This window comes from Sminthopsis crassicaudata, chromosome 4, assembly GCF_048593235.1.
Source record: "Sminthopsis crassicaudata isolate SCR6 chromosome 4, ASM4859323v1, whole genome shotgun sequence".
NCBI classification, from domain to species: Eukaryota; Metazoa; Chordata; class Mammalia; order Dasyuromorphia; family Dasyuridae; genus Sminthopsis; species Sminthopsis crassicaudata.
Window position 1 is genome coordinate 51,444,202 of NC_133620.1, and position 21,951 is coordinate 51,466,152.

The following is a 21,951-nucleotide window of genomic DNA, read 5'->3' on the forward strand; positions in this document are numbered from 1 at the left end:
TTTACTTAGCCATTCTTCAATTGATAGACATCCACTCAATTTCCAGTTTCTAACCACTACAAAAAGGGCACTTTTGCACATACATGTCCCTTTTCCTTCTTTAATATCTCTTTCAAATATAAGCCCAGTAATAACACTTCTGGATCAAAAAGTATACACAGTTTGATAACTTTTTGAGCGTAGTTCCAAATTGCTCTCCAGAATGGTTAGATTCATTCACAACTCCACCAGCAATGCATCAGTGTCCCAGTTTTCCCACATACCCTCCAACATTCATCATTACCTTTTCCTGTCATCTTAGCCACTCTGAAAGATACCTCAGAGTTGTCTTAATTTGCATATCTCTGATGAAAAATTATTTGGAACACCTTTTTATATGAGTAGGAATAATTTCAGTTTCATCATCTGAAAATTGTCTCTTCATATCCTTTGGCCATATTTATCAATTGGAAAATGGCTTGATTTCTTATTAATTACAGTCAATTCCCTATATATTTTGCAAATGAGGCCTTTATCAGAACCTTTAACTGTAGAAATGTTTTCCCAGTTTATTGAAGCTTTTTATTTTCAAAACACATTAAAGGATAATTTTCAACACTGACCCTTGCAAAACCATATGTTTCACTTACACCTCCCATTTCTTCCCATTCCCTCCCCTAAATGGCAAGAAATATAATATATATTAAACATGGTAAATATATATATATCCAATATAGGCATGTATATTTATACAATTATCTTGCTGCACAAGAAAATTCTGATCAAAAAGGAAGAAAAATAAAAAAGAAAATAAAATTCATGCAGATAACCACAAAAAAGTGAAAATGCTATGTTGTGATCCACACTAAGTTCCCACAGTCCTCTCTCTGCATGTAAATGGCTTTCATCACAAGATAATTGGAACTGCTTCAATCTCTGCATTGTATTGATGTCCATCAAAATTGATCATCCTATAATATTGATATTGCTGTATAAAATGATTTCCTGATTCTGCTCATTTCACTTTACATCAGTTCATGTAAGTCTCTCCAGACCTCTCTGAAATCATCCTCCTGATTGTTTCTTTGAGAAATAATATTCCATAACATTCATATACCATAACTTATTCAGCCATTTTCCAACTGATGGGCATCCAGTCAGTTTCTAGTTTCTTGCCATTACAAAAAGGCTGCCCCAAATATTTTTGCACATGTAGGTCTCTTTCTCTTCTTTAAGATGTTTTTGGGATATAAGTCCAGTAGAAACACTGCTGGATAAAATGATATGTTCAGTTTTATAGCCCTTTGGGCATTGTTCCAAATTTCTCTCCCGAATGGTTGAATCAGTTCACAATTCCACCAACAATGTATTAATGTTCCAGTTTTCCCACATTCCTCCAACACTCGTCATAATCTTTTCCTGTCATTTTAGCTAATCTGAAAGTTATGTAATGGTACCTCAGAGTTATCTTAATTTGCATTTTTCTGTTCAATAGTGATTTGAGCATCTTTTCGTATTCCTAGAGATGGTTTCAATTTCTTCATGTGAAAATTGCCTATTCATATCCTTGAATATTTATTAATTGGAGAATGACTTGAATTCTTATAAATTTGAGCTACTTCTCTTTATTTTAGAAATGAAGCCTTTATCAGAACACTTGAATATAAAAATGTTTTCCCAATTTATAGCTTCCTTTCTAATCTTGCCTAGATTAGTTTTGTTTATACAAAAACTTTTTAATAATATAATCACAATTATTTATTTTGTGTTCAATAGTATTATTTTATTATTTTTTTTAAATTTTTATTATTATTATTTTATTTCAATATTATTATTTCACGCTCCAATTCTTCTTTGATCATAAATTCCTTCTTTCTCCACACATCTGAGAGGTAAACTATCCTATGTTCTTCTAATTTGCTTATAATATCACTCTTTATGTCTAAATCATGAACACATTTCGACCTTATCTTGGTATATGGTGCTAGATATGGGTCAGTGTCTACTTTCTGCCATGCTAGTTTCCAATTTTCCCAGCAGTTTTTGTTAAATAGTGACTTCTTATCCCAAAAAAACTGGGGTCTTTGATTTTGTCAAATACTAGATTATTATAGTCATTGATGATTTTGTACTGTAAAGCTAACCTGTTCCACTGATTGACTATTTCTTAGCCAATACCAAGTGGTTTTGATGACTGCTGCTTTATATACAATATACTTTTAGATCTGATTTTCTGAATCTATTGAGATAATGATTTTTGTTAATTTGGTTATTGATATAGTCAGTTATATAATAGTTTTCCTAATATTGAAACAGCCCCACATCCCTAGTATGAATCCTACTTATACATAGTGTATTATCCTGGGATGATTTTTCTGTAATCTTATTGCTAATATTTTATTTAAGATTTCTGTGTCAATATTCATAGAGAAACTGGCCTATAATTTTCTTTCTCTGTTTTCACCCCACCTGGTTTAGGTATCAGTACCAGATCTGTGATACAAGAGGAATTTGGAGGATTCTTTCTTTCTCTATCTTTTTAAATAGTTTGTGGAAGAAGAGATTTAGACAGGGAGTATTGAGACCTTTTTCAATAAGAGTAGTAATAACATACACAAACATGTTTTATGTGGCCAAGAATCCTCAAAATTAATGGAAATAAAGAAGTCAAACTGTTTTCCCTACCTTTCAAGCTAGAGAACTTTATTTCCATAACTGAGGAAACCCACAGAGCAGGTTTGTGAAAAGCTAAACAACAATTTTTTTTTCCTTTATATTCATTCCACTGTGGAGTCAAGTCTCACTCATCATGAGCATTTGTGAAAGAAGATTGAAGACATGGGGAAAGAGAACCATATCTCTCAATAAAAAGAAAGATTTGGGTCTAGGAAGAAAATGATAGAGAAGTACAGAGAGATTGTGAACTTTTAGAGTAATTTAGAGGTCATTTGATTCAATTATATGGTTAACAAGAGGAAGAATGTCCTTAAATACCAAGAAAATTAAGTGACATAAACAAGATGCCATAGTCAGAAAGGTGAAAAGCTGGGATTCAGAGCAAGTCTCTGGATTGTTTTGCCCTGAGTCTTTCTAAAGAAATAGCCCATTTTGTTATTTCCTTAATAAATACTCTTGATACATTTTACTTCTCAAATATATAAATATAATTTCAAGTATTAACCCATTTGTAAAAATAAAAGAGAGAGAGAGAGAAAGAGAAAGACAGAGAGAGAGAGAGAGAAAGAGAGAGAGAGAGAGAGAGAGAGAGAGAGAGAGAGAGAGAGAAGGATGAAACTTTTTTTTTCATTTGAAAGGATGCGATGTAAAAAAAAAAATCCAAAAACAAAATAAAAAAAACCTTTAAAAAATGTGATATCATAGGTTTTATTTTTTTCCTGCTTTCTTAAAACAACATCACAAACTATTACTTCCCTGTCCCTAGAATAAAATGCAAACTCCTCCATTTGGCATTTAAACTCTTTTATAATCTGGCTCCAGGCTATCTTTCCAGATTTATTTCACATTAGTCTCCTTCTCATACTCTGAGTTTTAGCCAAATTGGGGCCGCCTTGCTTTTCTGTGTCAAGATCTTTTTGGATCCTGATTGTGTTAGCTATCCCTCCCAGCTTTGTGTGATTTGCACATTTGATGAATGTGACATCTATGTCTTTATCCAAGTCATTGATGAAAATGTTAAAGAGAATGGAGCCAACCACTGGGGTCCTTTACTGGAGTTCTCAATATTGACATTGAACTATCAAGTTATTCTTTGATTCTTTAATCCTTCCCTAATTCATCTAATTGTAATATTGGATAGTTCACCTCTCTCCATCTTCTCTGCCAGAATATTAAGTGGTATAATTTTTGGACTATATTTATGATTCTGTTAATTCCTAATAAACCATTTCTGTATGAATTTAAATCAGCAATAGATTACACTCTTAGATTGTTGTCCACAACACTAAGAAGTTAAATGACTTGAGCAGGATCATCCAGCTAGAACTTGAGGCAGTTCAAATTCAAGTCTTCCTAGTTCCAAATCCAATGCTCTATTCACTATGCCATATTGTATCTTCATAAATCAGTTACAGTAATGGAGTTGAAAGTAGGGGCTATAACTCATTTCCCATTTATAAATTTCTTCTTGTTCCTGCACATCACAAGTGGGACAAGTGCCAAGTAAGGAGGTGTTTTCAGGATTGGAGCACAATTAGATTTGACACTGAAAGGGTCATGGTAACCTCAGTCCTTTAGTTCTATTCATACGAATGAGAGATCAGAAAGGGGGAGGGAAGAGGGGAAAGGAGAAAAAGAGGAAAGGGAATGGAGAAAGAGACAGAACAAAGAAAGGTGATAGAAAAAAAAACAGCGAGAGACACACAGTAAAGAGAGACACATAGTGACACAGAAAGAGATAAAGATTGAAAGGGAGAGAGAGAAGAGGACAGAGAATATAAAGAAGAGAAGGGGAGATAGAGAAGAGAATAGATAAATATTAATTCCTGTGTTAAAAGACAAACAAAAAGAACTACAAAAATCATCTTTTCTAAGTGTTATCAGACAAAGTTTAAGCCAAAACCCTGATCACTGCTTCCCCTCCAGACCTTATCCTTATGGAGGCCTCTATCTGGGTATACCTCTAGTCTATTACAGATATTGGCTGAGGTTGGAACTGTTCCTAGGTTTGTTGCAAAGGGTTTGAGCAGAGGGACAGGAAGAACAAGAGTGGACTATGGGAATTCAAGCAAGTGGGAAAGTTAATAAAGGGTCAGTGTTAACTTTTAGCTCCTAACACTTTAGGAAGAAATTTTAAATGAACAGGGTTGCATTTCCTCAAACAAATCTCTGTTTCTATGTTTCTGGCTATGCTCCAACTATAAAACTCCATGAGCTGAAGGGAATCTCTTCTCAGACTAGCTAACTTAACTATTCAAAAAACAAATCATAATTAGCTATCATTTCTTAATGGGATGAACTGAGACTATAATCTTCCTTATTTCTTCATCTCTTGGGTTGTCTGATTCCAAGTATCCTGAGAGATTCTTAGAATCAAGGAATCTCCCTACTTTGTTCTGATTATTATTTTAGGACAAAGACATCAAATACATGGCCCACATTAAGGCTCAAAATACATTCCAATTAAGGCTCAAAACTAGACTAAAAAATTGTTGGAAAAATATTTAATAAAATTTAAATAAATAAATAAAAACACAATAAAACTTAGATTATATTTTATTTTTAACTATGTCATTATGTGACCCAGAGGCATCCTTATATATGAATTAGTGGCCTCCATTTTTATTTGTGTGACCTCTCTGATATAGAAGGTAATTATAAGTACTCAGATTTAGATATTTCTTTTTCAGGATTGCAAAACATCTTCCATACAATGACTCTTTTGAAGTCAGTAAGGAAACATTATTATCCTTATTTTACATTTAAGGAAACTGAGGCTCAGAGAAGTTAAATAAATTATCCAAGGTGTCCTAATCAATAAAAATCTAAAATTGGCTTCAAACTCATGTTAGCTGACTTCAGGTTCATTTCTCACTCTACTCTGACAAATGCTGTTCTTAAATATCCTTTGGTATCTCATAAACAGATTCAAAAGAAAATCTAAGTTCTCTTAGTTCTGATCCAGACAAAGAAGAAATAGGTTTGAGACAGAGGGGGGATACTAACAAGATAACTGGTCACTTACCAAATAACTGCTACAATCATTGTTACCATTATCATTATCATTATCATCATCATCATTAGCATGATCACATAATCACTTCCATTATCTTCATTATTGTCATTTTCATCATCATCATCATCATCATCAACTCCACCATTTTTATCAATATAGCCAATATCATCACTACCATTATCATCAATCTTCATTATCAAGAATGAATGAGTGAATGAATCATTTATTAGATGCTTACTATGTGCAAAGCATTATGCTGTAGATACTGGGCAAACAAATAGAAAAGTAAAATAATTGCTTCTCTCAAGGAGTCCACAAATTAATTAGTGAAGTGATCCATATAGAAGATTTCATGCAAGTGAAATGGAAAGATTCTATGGTCCTGAGGGTACAGAGACAAAACAGAAGTAATTTCTCTTTTTAAATATTTTTTTCCACTGAGAAAAAAAAATCAGTTTCTGGCATGAAGACATTTGATAGTGCCAAAGGTTTTTGGACAAAGACTTTCCTTCCTAGATCTTAGCAGTTGTGTTTGCATCTCCACAAGGCTTATTTTCCAGGGTGATGGCTGAAGGCACCAGTCTGGAAGAAATTGTTGTTCTCAAAACCCTCACATTCAGAGTCCTGGGCTTTTGCCATCAGATTTGAGAAGAGATGGTGGTCAAAGAGGGATATGGTTTGACTTTCCTGTGCTGCTTCCTGTCTGTTTCTCAGGATAATCTGCTTGATCTGTTTATGAACAGTTTGGCAATTGGTTGATATGATAGACTCCTTCTCTATAGGTGTTGTTTCTCCAAGTTTGAGGACTAAGCTGGAAACATAATTCATGGAGTATAGGCTCCTATACCTACATGTTTGTTGTTGTTGCTGTAAGTGACAGGACTGGCAGAATATCTCTTCAACATGATTTTTTCTCTTCAATGATGGCTGTAAAGGCTGGGCTGTTTTTTGGGAGAATGGGAGTGGAGTAGGGAGAACATTGTCATTTATAATGCTTTTGGATTCAGGGTCTTGGCTTGTCTTTATCAAGGTCTAGAAAAGATGATGGCAGTTTGACTTCCTCGCACATGATCGCCTTTTTCGCTATCCTTGAGAGTACCTTATTGCTTCATCTAGACTGGGCTTGACTACCATGTGAATAAATTATTGTTTTTTTTGTCATTATTGTCACTTATTCCACCACTATCATCATAACTTTGATTATCACCACTATTATCACTATCTTGAATACCATCATCATCATTTTAACATATCAACTTCTTTGTCATCAGCATTTCTACCACTACCATTGTCATTACAATCAAACCATTACTATTTGTCAGCACTATAATTAGGGTGTTTTTATCATCACCACCAGATCAGCAACTATTTACAGTCCAGTGTGCTAAAAACTGGTCCATAAAGCAAGAGTCTTAGATATTCTGGGGAGTGTCATATTTCAAGCACTACTGGATGCTGCTCTTCCTAGCAGTTGTGCCATAGCCAAAAATCCATTCTAAACAGGTGCAGAGTCTTTTTATTCCATCTTAGTCTGTATTTAACACCACTAAGCAATTGGCAAGAAACATGTGGCTGAACTGCCTATTATACCAGGAGGTTCTAGTAGAGTTCTTGGCTTGGTCTCAGCTGTGAGAAGAGAAGGAACAGACCTGAGTGTACTATATGCATTACAGCTGCCTCCAACTTCTGTGAAAAACTACACCCATGGCTCAGAGGATAAAAATCATCCCAGGAGTTCAGAAATAACTTAATCTGTAGCATCATTGTGAGTTGGAGATGTGCTTTGCTATAGATCTATCAAAAGTCTCTAGTGATTGTGTTGTACCTTTCTTCACCATATCTTTGTGCTTAAATAATAAAATACTAAATATTCTCAAATTTGCAGAAAATAGAATAACCCATTTTAAAATACTTGAATTTCACAGAATTTGCAACATAGTATTGATAAAGTACAATGATAATTCTATATATCCTTGGAAAAAACTCAGAACCTTATTCTGAGCTATTTAGTTCCAACTGGAATATAGCAGATGGTTCCATCTATTAGTGAAGAATTGAGTTGCAATTCATCTGTATTAGACATTGTAAATAGATAAAAGACAGACAAGGTCTTGGTTCCAGGATCAGCCATTATATGTTCCTGATCCAACTTTGACTTTTACAATCTTTTTCCCACAACAAGTTTACATATGTCTCACTTTTATAATGGAACTAAGTGGAGGGACAAAAAAGCAGAATTATTATTATTTTTAAATAATATATTAAGACATCTTTTTTTCTTAAGAGAGCTATTCTATAAAATAAGGCATATCAAATACACGCGCGCGCACACACACACACACACACACACACACACACACACACACACGTGTGTGTCTATCTTTCTATCTATCATCTATCTCCCCACTTTAACCTGGCTCTCTAACTTCTAGGCAGCTGCTAACAATAGACAAAGATCCAGTGGAACTTCAATGGTCCCTGTGCACCAGCAATCTTTTGCTGTGTTTGACAAGAAGAATTGGATGATATAGAAAGAATTGTAAGCCCCATGAGGTCAGAGATTGAGTATCACCTAAAATCTTTATTTCTCCTAGTAATAATAGGAAAGGAAATTTTAAGCAGCAAATATTCCTTGTTGATAGTACTTTTTAATTTCACTAGGACTGAAAATTAAGCCCCACTCTGGGCTGAGGTTCATTCATTGATGGAGTTTTGAGAAAAATGACCTCCTTAATTCCCTGCCTTCTGAGTCCATCTTCCCCACTCCTGTCTCCCAGTGTCTTCCTCCCCCCTCCTTTCCTCCTAGTGCTTCCAGGAATAATGAGGCCCATAAGCTTTGGTCTGATAATGCTTTTATAATGTAAAGGAGGAAAAACCAAGCCAAGTGGATTTGTGCCTCTCTCTAATGAAAAGTTGGCCTTGTCTGGTTTTATCAGACTAATGAAGCCCCCGCCCTATTCTCTGGCCCAGGGAGAGCTTCACAATGGAGGCAATGAGCTCTCTCCACCATAGCTTTCCACAGATGCTATCTGCCTGGCTCTCTTTGCACAAGAGTTCATTTTAAAGGGATCCCGGTTTGATTAAGGCTTTGTGAGCTTCCCAGCCTCATTACAAATCAATGGAGATGAACTGAGTGCTTAATACTCAAAAGCTAGGATAATAAAAGCTGACTTATTACAAGTTATGGGTTTGGGACTCTCCTGGGTGTTTTGGTTATATTCCATTTGGGGTTTTATTTAGCTTTCTTATCCCACTGTACCCCTACCCCTATTCCTATCCATTTTTAATGTCAATGTCTAAGACAAATAGCAAAAGAATAGTCCTCGAGAGTTTATCCAAATGATAGCCCCCAAAGAACACTATTTCATACCAGATGGTGATTAGAAGAGATTTGAATTAATTTCGATCCACTTCAATAAACATTGATTAAAGAACCTACTATGTGCAAACATTTTTTATCATAAAATGTAAACATCTATCATTAAAACAGAAGTTTTTGTTAGTGTTGTTTGTTTTTTAACTTGACATCTGAGAACTTTTAAAGAAAAATGATATCCATGTTTGCATGTTGGTTTGTCTCTGTATTCTTAGGGATTTTTACAAATTTAAAAATATTTTGAGGAAGCTGCTGCCAAAGGGGGCCAGAACACAAAAGGTTATAAGTTCCTATTTCAAAAGAATACTTTCCTGCTAATGAGTGTGAAATTCAAATAATGGACTCTAAGAAATATCATGGAAAAAATGATTGTGCAACTAGAATTCTCCTCTAATCAATTTTCAGATCCAATCCTCTGCTACTCATTTCTTTCTCCCTTTAAGCATCTAATTCTTCTGTGTTTTGAAAACATGGCATCAAATCTGAGAGCTTTTCCATCTGTAAACAGAGAAGGTGACTACATTCTATAGTGACCATAAAATATCATTTCTCCCCATGAGATCTCTAATTTGTGCCAATTTTACAGAGTTTTATTATGAGCTATTTAGTTCAAGAAAAAAGCAAACTTACAAGGTTCACCAAAAACCTGGGCCTTTATTCTCTCTCTACTGTCCATGAATGAATATATTAGAAGAGACATAATTTTCAATTCAGCCTCTGGTGACTGGGGTTTGAGTGTTGCCTCACTCACTGATGAGCTGTAAAACTATATCATTTAATATTGCAGAGCCTCAATTACCTCACCTCTAAAGCAGGATGAATAACACTTAACATCACTTGCCCAAAAGGCTCATTCTGAGGAAAATGATTGGTTATGTTATTTAGATCTCTTTCTTTGTCTCTCCCAACCCCTGGTCAAGGAAAGGACTCATCAAACAATTTCTAGTAAAGTATAACTGATGGATAGAGTACATTATAATTCCTAGGTGAAATTCTAGCTCTGACTGTAAAAGGAAAAAAAAATCTCTCTCTCCTCTCTCTCTCTCTCTCTCTCTCTCTCTCTCTCTCTCTCTCTCTCTCTCTCTCTCTCTCTCTCTCTCTCTCTCTGTCTCTCTCTCTGTCTCTCTCTCTGTCTCTTTCTCTGTCTCTCTGTCTCTCTCTTTCTGTCTCTCTCTTTCTGTCTCTCCCTTTCTGTCTCTCTGTCTCTCTGTTTCTGTCTCTCTCCTCCCTCCTTCCCTGCCTCCCTCTCTCTCTCTCTCCTGCTCTTTCTTTTCTCTGTCTTTATCTCTTCTCTCTCACATATGCATATATATGTATGTATATTTACATGGAAGAAACATTTCAGCAAGAAATAAAAACTTAGTGGGAGGGGAAGATAGCTGTGTGACAGGTATTTTTCTAAGCATAATGCCCCTAAATATCATCCTAGACAATGTTCTATTCTGACTGTACATAAAACCTCTCATGCTTACAGGCCTTCTCATAATGAGACATAGAGCTTCTTCTTGGATCCACATTTTTAGCATCACTCATTACTTGGTACAACCATCAAATAAGAATGACTCGGCAAACATTTTATAATCTAGTTCCTTCAGAAAAAAAAAAAAAAAAAAAAAACTTGATCATTTATTTATTTACTCATTTATTTATTTATTTATGACCAACTACATATATATGCATACATATATGCATGCACATAAATATGTATGCACATATATGTATATGTGAGAGGGGAGATAAAGGCAAAGAAGATAATGGAAGAAAGAGAAGAGAGAGAGAGAAAGACAGAGAAAAGAGACAGAGAAAGAAAGAAATATATATATATTTAGAGAGAGAGAGAGAGAGAGAGAGAGAGAGAGAGAGAGATTTTTTTTTCCTTTTACACTCAAAGCTGGAGATTTTTCTTGCAGGTTACACATTTCAAAAAAAAAAAGAACTATTTATTTTCTGACAAGACATGTTTTTAGACATTGTAGCATGAGTGACTGACTGCCACCAGCTTCAGGTTCCTTCTCCAATGGTCTTTTCTGATATATCAGTGATGGCCCTGCCAGATGGAAGGAGATTGGACTGGATAACCTCTTTCTTACAGACTCATAAAGTTCAATTATATGATCCTTCAAGTTTCAAAGAGATTTCTCCATAAAATAATGACACTAATAATTTCTCTTTATGCTAAAAAACACATTATCAAGGACACATTAGGAAATCAACCTCTCTCCTTTTTACTAGGCTTATAATGGGGCCAGGGTCAGCTCTCCAGTTGATGATATGACTTTATTTGGTATAATTTAGAGGTATCCTCATTTTTCCCAGAACCAAAGTATTCTGTATCCCCTTTCCCAGTGATTAGAAATTCTGATACCTTGGGATAAGGCTTTGAAAACTCTGGAAGTCCTAGTTGGCCATTATTTTTCATAGCACTGCCTAGGAATCATATCATCTCACTAGATATCAGGAAACATTCTTTCAGGCAGTGTTACCCACCACCAGGTTAGTGGCTGTCTATAGAAAAACATAAGGGGTGACAGAATTAGGCACTAACATTGGCAGAGTGTGATCTTAAGTGAGTTTGAGAAAGATGTAAGAGATAAAACAACAGATTCCTAGCAATATGCAATAGTGATCCCTCTGTTTTCATAATCTGGGTTTACTTTCCTTAGTATAAATGAAGTTTTGTTGCCTCCCTGAGGGGCTTGGTCACTTTTCTTAGATTCCTAGGGAGCATGTTAACATTTGTTTTTTTCATGGATGATGGAAGCTTAAGGCCATTACTTTTCCTTTCTGATCAAGACTATAGAAACAGTTGTTATGGATTTGGGAAGCAGATATTAAGGAAAGGAAACTCACAGGTGATGTAAAGAAAAATTTTATTCTTGTGTTTTGCTTCTACTAGCATACATAGATTGAGATATTCTGACTCTGAAGGCAGTAACTATAACATAGACTCCTACTTCCTATCATTAGCTAATTAGCTATAGTCTAAGGAAATATGATCTGATTCTTTAGTAGGTATTGAGCATGAGGGGTGTCATACCACTGCATAATATGAGAAGTTATAGCATTTCTGAGGTCAGCTCAGATCCAGGAAAATAAAGAAAGGCACTGACTTTGAAAAGTGTAAGGGTACATGGACACTTAGGTCTAGGATTAAAAAAAAAAGGTGAAAATTATGGAAAAGATGACAAAGAAACTTTGAACACAAATTCCATGAGTTTTAATTTGATTTAATAAAACAATATTCAGCACTCTCTGTCTTTTATTTTCTTTCTTTCTTTCTTTCTTTCTTTCTTTCTTTCTTTCTTTCTTTCTTTCTTTCTTCCTTCCTTCCTTCCTTCCTTCCTTCCTTTCTTCCTTTCTTCCTTCCTTTCTTTCTTTCTTTCTTTCTTTCTTTCTTTCTTTCTTTCTTTCTTTCTTTCTTTCTTTCTTTCTTTCTTTCTTTCTTTCTTTTCTTTCTTTCTTTCTTTCTTTCTTTCTTTCTTTCTTTCTTCCTTCCTTCCTTCCTTCCTTCCCTTCCTTCTTTCCTTCCTTTCTTTCTTTCTTTCTTTCTTTCTTTCTTTCTTTCTTTCTTTCTTTCTTTCTTTCTTTCTTTCTTTCTTTCTTTCTTTCTTTCTTTCTTTCTCTTTCTTTCTTTCTTTCCTTCTTTCTTTCTTTCTTTTCATATATTCAGCTTTGGAAGCTTTATTTATGTAGAACCAAAAAAAAGAAGGTGGGAAAAGCAAAATCAGTTCTGAGGTTTATGAAATCACATCCACTGTGGAGGAGATGGCTTACAAATACAATAAAACACTGGACAGCTGGGGCCAAAGATCTTTTCACAAATATATTTAAAAAGAAAGGCACAATTGAAAGAAAGTACTCAGCTTAATAAATCTGAAAAAGTACAACAATCATGATTGCTGTAAAGTAGCTGTTACTGAACTGATACAAGGAGGGGTGGAGATATTAGTAACAAAACAATAAAGTAAGAGGGATCATTAGGAATGGATCAAAATGAGTACCTTACCAATGTGAGGTAGTCATTCATGGAAAGTACTGCTGGAGAATATTTGAAAATTCAGAAGTATGAGTCAGTGGTCTGGGAAGAAGTATTTCTCTGAGGCTAAAGATGCTGCCCTTCTTCTCTATATGAGAAAGGCTACCTTCAATCCCTATTAAAACAAAAGGAAAATATCTGTAAATGTCATAAGAGAAGCTATGGAACCAGAAAGGAAAAAAAAAAACAATCTCAGAGGAGAGGAGGGAGGCTACACAAAACAATTTCAGCTAAATGAGCTTTGTTGGTTTTTCTGATGGAATTCTAAAATGATCGCAAGCTGAAAATGGAGTAGGTGCAATATGTTGGAGGTAAAAATCTCCGTGAGAGTCACTCAGGTGCATAATGGAAAAAAAATATACACATATATTGGTAGCATGTACAAAGTATCCCTGAACCTTATGGACCCACAATTCAATGATCTCTTTTTAAAGGTGTAACATTCTAGAACTCCACTTCCAGCATTAGAAAGAGCACTATGAACAAGACCCTGAAAACCTTTACTTAAACTCAACATTGAGGCAAAAGTAGACATGCAATACACATTTCACAGGTGAAGAAGGCAAGAGATGCAATGGATAATTTACCATCAAGTGACACTCTAAAGTTAGATGCCCATCAATTCAACTCACTCAAACTTTTTTTTAAGTTCCCATAGTGTACAACACATTCTGACCAAGACTGCATCCTCTCCATCTCTCCTGTCTTTTGTTCTGCTCCCTTATTTCAACAGTTTTAGAAAATGGTCAAAAATCTCAGCAGTCACCAATTCAAAAAATTCAAATTCATTTATTAACTAACTGCCTACTATATGCAAAACCCAAGGCAAGGCACTGGGGATACAAAGACAAAATCTCTTCCTGAAACTTACACCTTTAGGTTTTGCCTAAGCTAAAAAGTGAACAATATAAAAAGAAGAAAAATGAACTCTAACTTTCAAGATTTCTTTTATAAACCTAGATGTCTCTTCTTCCTTGACCACATTTGCTTATAACCCTAGTTTCCTTCCACAGACCTCAATATTAGAAAATAGTTTTTTAATTAACTCAGTTTTCCAACAGAATGAGAAAGCAGTCACCATCATGACTTTAGACCATGCTCCCATACTAACTTGCTTCTGGTCCTCTCTATAAGCTCCCTCATACTATCTTCTGGCCTGATAAGATTTTTCTACTTAGTTCTAAAACTAACCCTGGCCTGAACAGCTTATTTTTAATTAATTAGGTTGGGGTTTTCTTTCCCCTTTCCACTTCTGCTTCTGCAGACCATTTAAGAGTGAACAAATGTTCATCTCAATGAGTATTTCTGACCTCTGACCACTACTAGGTCTTTCAACTCTCATGCTATCAACATTTTGGTTGTATTCATCTCTCTCCCCCACCTCAAAGCTTTTCTTCTAATTGCCTTCCCTTTCTACTCTTTCTGCTTTGATGTTTACTCAACTGTATTCTTTTCCTTGATGTCCTCTTTCACTGGATTTGCCTTGAGCTGTATAAGCAACTCTGTAGTACAGTAGATTGAGCACTAAGCCTTGAGTCAGGAAGTCCTAAATTCAAATTGGGTCTCAAGACACTTAATAACTTTGTGACCTTAGGTGGATAGAGTTCCCACCTATAATCAGGAAGACTCATCTGCCTGAATTAAAAAATAGTCTCAGACACTTACTATATGTGTGATTCTGGGCAAGTCACTTATCTCTGCCTCAGTTTCCTTATTTGTAAAATGAATTGGAGAAGGAAATAGCAAACCAACCCAGTATCTTTGCAAAGAATACCCAAATGGGGTCATGAAGAGTCGCACATGACTGAAAACAGCTAAAAAAAAAGTGATCCTAAATAAAGTTATTTGCCTCAGTTTCCCCAATCATAAAACAGGGATAGCAATAGCACTATATCAAAAGATTTTGGGGAGGATCCAATAAGGTAAAGTTTGTAAAGTACTTAGCACAGTGTCTGACATATAGCAGACACCTAATAAATCCTTTCTTCCTGGAAGGGTTCTGTCCCATTCTAGCCTTTTGGTCTATTTTTTAACCCCTCACCTTCCACCATCTTCAGGGATCCTGACAAAGGGAATGAAACTGAGGTGTAATTTGTAGTCCAAGAAAGGACAATGTAGCATTGGTAATGGCGTCAGTTAGTGAATTTTTCTGATTACTCATATCTGTGTTTTATTTTGTTTGTCTTTGAATGTGCTTTGAGACACCCTGCAGCTATAGAGAAGAGGGCCATAAAAATAAATACAGCGAAACACGTCTATAATGTTCTCTCATATACATCACTTGTATTTGAAATTCCCAGCATGATGCCCATGTAACTAATAACCCGTGCATGATATTTTCCTATGGGACATTCCCTCCGCAAGGTTATGTTGGAGTTTCACCATATGCATATATATGTATATGCTTATTTTAAACCCGTCTCCAAGCTCCCTTGTGTGTCTATCTCTTTCCTTTCCATCATTCTGTCTGTCTGTCACCTGCTTTTTCTTCTACTTCCCAGTATGTTTATGCATGCAAGGAAGAGCCTGCTGGAGGAATAATGGAAGGCTTGTGATTTATCATTACACTATAATGGGTGCCCTGCTTCCGCTGGAGGAGGTCAACCTCTCCTAGAGATACCACAGTCCCTCCTTATTAACGTACTGTTCCCACTAATGGTTCAGAGTAGGGCAGGCAGGTCTTACAAGGAAGGCATTTAAGAAAAGTGCTCCTTAAATGGAAGCTGGGGAATTTATAGGGGTAGGATTTTCAGTGTCACCTTCCCTAGAGATAGCCAACTACATATTTGCTCAAACTCATGGGGAAACCCTTGAATAAACAGAGCCATACTCTTGATAGTGTGTCTAGAAGCTTAGTAGGGCACAGAGGGGAGGAGACGAGAGTTTGCTATGGAGCCTTCATATCGTACAAATACTATGTTGGGATCCCAGGAGATTAGGAAGACATCCTTGTACCATTTTTCACATGGGCATTGTAGTATGGCCAAGTAGATGAACGTGGCCTAAAAAAGACCTGGGTTTGAATGCTGTCTTATTGTCCATATGATACTAGATATGTCTTTTATCCTTTATAAATGTGTTTCCTCATCTGGAAATAGGGATAATGAGAGTAGCAACCTCATAATTTCTGAGATCAAATGAGAATATAGATAGATAGGTGATAGATGTTATACATATAGTATATTAAATGTAGTATATAGAATATACATATAGAATATATATTATATAAGTACATGTAATATATAATCACATGTAATGTGCACATATAAAGGCACTATACGTGTGTGGGTGCATATGTGTATATTTACAAACATGTATGTATATATATATCTATGTGTGTATATACATATATGTGAGTATATATACATATTAATATATATATAATGGATTTATATATAGACACACACACAATTAATAGTAGCACCATTATAATAATAAAAGACTACATACTTGTAGCACTTTAAAGTACACAAAACACTATAATGCAAACTGTTAAGCACCAAATTTGCATAGTTTTTTATTATTAGAATGATGTTATCATTCAGGCAACTCCTACTCTTTTCAAAATAACAACAGTTTCTATGTCAAGAATGCTATAAAGTCTAAAACATGCTTTTCATTCAATAGTCATTTGACCTAAATAATACAAGTATTGTATCTTTTTTTGCAGTTGAGGAAACTGAGGCACAGAAGGGTGAAAATATCTTGCCCTGAGTCATACAACAAGTACTCTTGGGACTGAAACCCAGGTCTTTGAATTCCAATGATTAGAGTTATTTCTGTGTCACTACCATTACCTTCTCATGATTTAAATTCATCCTATTTATTCCCTTCTTATAAAGGTACACATTATAGCTCTAAATGGTGTGAAACTTCACACAGGGATGCTGTGATTTGACATGATTTATTACCATTTTTCAGATGGGGGTAAAGAGTCAGATACTTGCCAAGGTCACAAAACAACTGTGACTGTCAATAGGCAGTCAACAGATTGACCATTTTTAATCCTTTTCCCCCCAGCAGTCTTAAATGATTCAATCAATCAGATCAGCCATGCTGTTATCCAAATTGGCTGCTAAGAAAGGCAGAAAACACTAGTTCACCTAGTTTCCTATCTTGACTTTTTCAGCACTGTATATACATCTCCAATTTTGGTGAATGATCTTTGTCCTTCCTGGCTCACATGCAGAACCAAAGCCAACATGGGATAGGTAAATGGGGCTATGTTTCAGGGGGCTCACAGAGGATGGTGCTTCCCCTTCATACTGTACTTTCCTCTACAATCCATTGCTAGTCTGTGCTATTATGGAGCAAAATCATATTCTGACCATCCTCTCCTCCTTCCTTTATGGAATTCCCATATGTCTTGCTAGTCTGTCCTCCTTTTAACACTAACATGAGCAAGGGTGAGACTACTCTCTCTGTCATGAAACTCCACCCATAGTAGGACTGAATATCTTTGTGGTACCATATCTCCCCCATCCTTTAACTCCCTAATTGCCTAATGGTTTCTACCCTTGACAAAAACATTGTTTGTTATGGCTCCACTCTTGTTATATAGTTTTTGATGACATCTTTAAAGAATCAATAGACTGAAGAAAAAAAAATCTGTATAAGCTTGCGCAATTTTCTACCACCTACATCCCACATTTTTTATACTTCCCTCAAAATGTCTCAGCATTCACTGTCTACTTTGGCATTATTTTGTGTCATAAGTGGAAAGCATCATATCTTCCCAGACCATCACTACCACCACCACTCCTGCACCAACACTACTACTACCATATCATCATCAACAGCAAAACAATTTGTTTTACAGAAACTTTCTTTATAATGTAAGAAAATAGAAATGATCCACAGTACACTTTAATTTATTTTATTCTGCCAGCCTTCAAACTCTTCTTAGTTCTCTTGTCTGATGTCTTTGGGAGTGTTTGGGAGGACACATGGTGTTTTTTTGTATTTATACTTACTTCAGTATAATGGCGGTACCATTCTCTCTGTTCTACCAAAGGACAGAGCCAATATCAAGGTGGATATTTGTCAAGAGATGCAATTGAATATGTATAACTTGAGCTCATCCATATTTAAAGAGATAGGGTATGAGAGTAATGAAACAGAAAAGGAGAATGTCCCAAATAATAATGGAAAAGAATGAGCAGATGAAATGAGCAACTGAAAAGAATGTATGTGGGAGGCATTGTCCATAGCACAAGAACAAGATCCAAGAGAATACTAGTAAAAAACAAAGTTTTTTACTGAGATAGTGCAATATCACTTCAGTGTGATGACCATTCTAGTAGCCTCATTTAATTACACCCAAGTAGTTTGGGGTATATCTAAAAGTTTGTCTGTGGATACATGAGTTTATATAACCATGAGTCTGTAGACTCATGGTCAACTTTATCCTCTAGTTTCTTTGTAAGTCTTTTCAGCTAGAGGGTACTGCCTACTCCTTCTCCCAATAAAAGCACTTTGTAGAGCTACTTAACATTGGACAGAGCTCTTAAAGTAGAAGCTGAGAATTATTTCTGGTCAAGGGTTCCTATATTTGGTCTATGGATTGGTCTCTTGTATAATTATTACACATTATATATTAGTGACCATATTCTCATTTCTAAGCGAATTTATATTTTTGTCTGGATCTGTGATTTTATCTGCTCATGAGCAATCTCTCCAATGATTCAAATCTGCAATTCAATTGTAACTTATAGTCTTAATTACCTTCAATATGAAATGCCATAGCCATAATCCAAAATGTCTCAGTTTGGACTAAAATCTAGGTATTCCTGACTTCAAATTAAGTCCATTGTGTCAAAGAGTCAAATATTCTCTTAGGGATGTCTTACCCAAAGGAAAACAGCTCTTTCCATTCTCTCTCTCCTCCCCATATGCATAGTAGCATAAACCATTAAGAGATCTCAGAATCATAGACTTACAGCTGAGATAAACGGTATCCTTTGAAAGATTAGTCAAGTTTCAGTGGAATGCAAAGTTCAGATGATGTCACATCTTAAAGGGTGGAGGTACATGGGTATTAAGGAAGCAGAGTTAAGAACTATAGATGGTTCTTTCTAGGAATTTATTAGTGAAAAAGAAGAAAGGTGTAAGATTAACATTTCAAAGGATCTTAGGATCAATTTTTTTTTTAAAAAGGAGGGATAGGGTAGGAATGAGCTTGATTATATTTGTAAGCAGTGAATAAGATCTGGGAAATATGAGCTCAAAAATGAGAAAGAGTGGAGAAATATTGAATGGAATTAGATCTCAGAGGAAAAGGGAAAAGTTTGGATCTGAAATACAAGAAGGGTCAGCCGTAGCAGGAATTTGAAGCAAAGAAAAGATGCAAAGGAGTTTAGAGGAGAGAGCAGAAGATATGAAAAAGCTAGGACATGGTCTCAACTTTCTCATCGAAGTATAAGTTGTCACCTATAGACAGAGATGGGGTGGAGGTAGCACAAAAGGCTGGCAAAGAGAACACATTCAAGAATAGTAAGGCAATGAATGTGATGAAGGCAGAACCTGTGAAGGAAGAAAGATTTGCAGAGCAGCAGTGAGAGTCCAAGTGAGATTAAATGGCATGAATTTTTAGTATGTATTCAGCATGGCTTCCGGAAACAAGAATGAACTGGATAAAGGTAAGTAGGTGGATAAATTGGTACTTGTGAATAAGGGAAATAATTACAGTATGAAGTCTGAACAACCAAAAGGACTCTGCAATTCTTAGGGTAGAAGGCAATGAAAAAGGAATTAACCACAAGTGAATCTAAAGGAACCAATTAAATTCAGGTAATGTCTTTGAATCTCATTTTCAATATCTGAACAATGGAAACAACAACACATGCATAATCTGCTTCCAAGTGACATTGGAAGAATCAGTATAGGCAAAATACATTGCATTCAATCAACAAACATTTAAGAAATATCTTCCTTATTGTAGAGACCATTCTAGGAACTGGGTATACAAAAATGAAATGAAATATTCCTTGCCTCCCAGGGACATATATTTTGAAAAGTGCTTCATAAAGATTGTTATTATTAGTATGGTAGTGATGACCACCTGAGAAATGTCATCTAGGCAATCCTGGTTTATATTATATAAAGTCTTTGTTGTTGTCAAATTGCTTTAGTAATGTCCATTTGGGGTTTTCTTGGCAATATACTGGAGTGGTTTGCCATTTCCTTTTCAACTTCATTTACAGATAAGGTAACTGAGGGAAACAGGATCAAATAGTTGATGTCTGAAGTCAGATATGAACTTGAGAAAAAGAATTTTCCTGCTCCCAAGCCTAATGTTCTATCCACTACATCACTTAATTACCCACAGTAGGCCTTTATAAGTGACCAAACAAGAGACCTAACTAATCCTCCTAATTGTTCTCCTTGAATTATCAATCCCCATTTCAATCCATTCTTTTTATGTCAGACAATGTGATTTTCCTCTGTTACTCCCCTACTTATATTAATTTTAGGATAAAATATGAATCATGGTATTTGGCTTTTAAAAAACTTGATCCTAATTTCTTTTTCCAGCATCAGTATACCCTGCACTATAAAGTGTAGGTAATCCCTACATGCGTTTGTTTTGAGATCCTTAATGCCTGAAGTACTCTTTCTTCACCTCCAATTTGAAGAATCCCTTATATCCTTCAAGACTTATTGCAAGTTCTATTTGTAGAGGCAAGGAACAAGAAATTGAGTGGATGTCCATCAGTTGGGTAGTAGTTGAATAAATTATGATATATAAAGGTAAAGATATGTTATTGTTCTATAAGAAATGATGAGAAGGCTAGTTTTAGAAAAGCCTGAAATACCTACAAGTACTGATGCTGAGTGAAGTGAGCAAAACCAGGAGAACATTATATACAGTAACTACAAGATAATGTGATGATCCACTGTGATGGACTTGACTCTTCTCAACAATGAGATGATTCGAGGCAGTTCCAATAGACTTCAGATAGAAAATGCCAATTGTATCCAAAGAGAGAACTATGGAGATTGAATGTGGTTGGAAACATAGTATTTTCATCTTTTTGTTTATTTTTTTCTTGCTCATGGTGTTTTTTTTTCTCTTAATCTGATTTTTCTTGCACATGATATACATGGAAATATATTGAAAAGAATTGCACATATTTAAACTATATCAGATTGCTTGTTGTATTGGAGAAGAAGGAGATAAGAGCAGGAGGGAAAAATTTTACAACACAAGTTTTATAAAAAATTAATGTTGAAAACTATATATGTATTTGGTAAAATAAAATGCTATTAAAAAGACATTACAAGTTCTACCTCCTACATTAAATTTTCCTGAACCTTAAACTGTTAATACTCTTCCTCCCTAGTCTACTCTGCATTTATTCCATATAGATGTATGTATGTAAATGTGGTAAGCTTCTTGAGGGCAGAATTGTTTCACTTTTATCTTTGTATCTCTAGTGTTCAATACAATACCTGGCATAAGGGAATGGGGTTGGGTCTTAAACTGTGATTTAATGGTGTGGGGAATTCCTATGAGCAGAAATTCCCTCAAATAATGTAATTCAGTGTCTTTTTTGCAACTTAGAGTCTTAAAGACTTGACTAGAATACTGAGAGATGAAGTGATCTGCTCAAGGTCACAAAACCAGTATGTATCAAAGGTGGGATTTGAATCCCTTCCTTCCTGGCTTCAATGACAGTTCAGTTCTTGATCCTTTACACCAAACTGCTTGTACATAACAAACATCATAGCCATTTTATAAATACTTCTTGATTGATTGTCCCTATACTACACAAAATTTCTTGGGATTACCTTCCAAGTCATTTGAGTGCCCAGATTTTAAAGCCTGTTCCCAATAAAAACTATAATGTTGTACTTTCTAGTCTACTT